Raw genomic sequence first — 1,704 nt, 5'->3', positions numbered from 1 at the left:
GACATCAATGGCTCTGACCCCCAACCATTTTACACTCATTGTCATCATGCATATGCTTTTGGACAGTATTTTCTTTACTTGGTGTATAGATAGTTATGGAGACAGTGTATTTGGTTAGTGCTACTGTAAGATCCATTACCCTGCCAAATATTTGATAATGTCTGCACATATCAGGTAAGATATGCATCTGGTATCCTTCATTCATAAATGAAACAAAAATGACCCTGAGATGACGCAGACTCTCCTTCTGGGTAAGGTCATTTAACAGAAGTACACCGCTGCGGATACACCGACTCACACACTTATAGAGCACTTGTCTCTCTAGCCCGGCACCTGCTCTAAGATAAGAACCGCTCTATTTCTTGCAATCTCTAAATCGGTGGCAGTTCGTTCGGGCTGACTACCCTGCACACTATTAGCCCTAATGAAACATTCATAAACACCCCCCCCCCCCACTATTCAGTGATGTAAAGTCCTCCAGTGCAAATGAGGGACCCAGGCCAGGTTACCAAGCGACGGCCAAGGATAGTTGCCGTGCCAATTTAATCCCCTCACCTGCGTGACAATCTTTTTTCATGTTAACCTTTTCTAGGGAAGCAACTCTGACATCACACTCAACCTCTACTTAATTGAAAGATGTTTCTGATAAACAGGTCTCTACAGCTCTGTCGCACCAGAGAGCTGTTATCGACATCTGACGCTCTCCGTGTTCTTTTTGTTCTTACTGGGGTTTTGTTAGTGGGCCAGGGTTTGTTGTTTGACAAGAAGTTATGTTGACGGACATGGCAAATGTAGATGTTAGTCTGGTTAATCATGTATCTGACACTTTCATTTCTAATAGTCTGAAGTTAACAGTGGCTTTGGGTGGGAAGGTTTAGGCTGATAGGACAATTTAATGGACAAAGCACTATCACAGAAATGTTTATTTATATCAATTTTGTATGTTCAACAAAAAAAAAGATGAATTGTAGTCTTTTCTAGACCTGCTGAATATTTACAAGCGTATACACACACACATTCACCTCTAGCATCTCAAGTCTGTAGTTCTTAGTCAATATTGCCCCCTTCTGGTCTCACAAAATACCACACAATTTAACATGTTCCCAAACCGAACCCTTAAAGAATGACCAGCCATCTTGTTCCCCACAGGACACAGCGGGACAGGAGCGCTACCGTACCATCACCACAGCCTACTACAGAGGAGCCATGGGCTTCCTGCTCATGTATGACATCACCAACCAGGACTCCTTCAACGCAGTTCAGGACTGGTGAGTGAAAGGTTCCATCATTTCCATATTGACCCTGCTGCCTTCTCAGACTGTGCATTCGTCTACTCTCACCTCGGTCATACAGGGCAACTCAGATTAAGACATACTCTTGGGACAACGCACAGGTGATCCTGGTGGGAAACAAGTGTGAACTGGAGGATGACAGGCTAGTCCCCACAGAGGATAGCCAGAGACTGGCCAAAGATCTTGGTGAGTACCATCCACAACAGCATGCAGTCTTCGCAAAGACTATACACCAAGAGTTCACACTACCACAGCATACTGACCTCATGAGAACACACAGATATAGCAGGGGACACCGAACACTTAAGCCTAAATATCTCATCTGCTTTTCTTGAAATCTCTCCACAGTAAGTAATTACTCTACTCAATTTCCCCGTCTCTGTCTGGCAGGGTTCCAGTTCTTCGAGGCCAG

General features: G+C 44.4%; 1 long non-coding RNA gene across 1 annotated transcript; it reads left to right on the top strand.

Annotated features, from left to right (window-relative positions):
- The first annotated feature begins 14 nt into the window (after positions 1 to 14).
- On the top strand, positions 15 to 1,704 carry LOC111981441 (uncharacterized). The gene is made up of 3 exons (XR_002879589.3): positions 15 to 1,268; positions 1,354 to 1,478; positions 1,683 to 1,704. It is a non-coding gene; the product is annotated as an uncharacterized lncRNA (long non-coding RNA).

This window comes from Salvelinus sp. IW2-2015, linkage group LG20, assembly GCF_002910315.2.
Source record: "Salvelinus sp. IW2-2015 linkage group LG20, ASM291031v2, whole genome shotgun sequence".
In the NCBI taxonomy this organism is placed as follows: domain Eukaryota; kingdom Metazoa; phylum Chordata; class Actinopteri; order Salmoniformes; family Salmonidae; genus Salvelinus; species Salvelinus sp. IW2-2015.
Note: the sequence above shows the minus strand (reverse complement) of the source record. Positions and strands in the feature narration are given on the sequence as shown.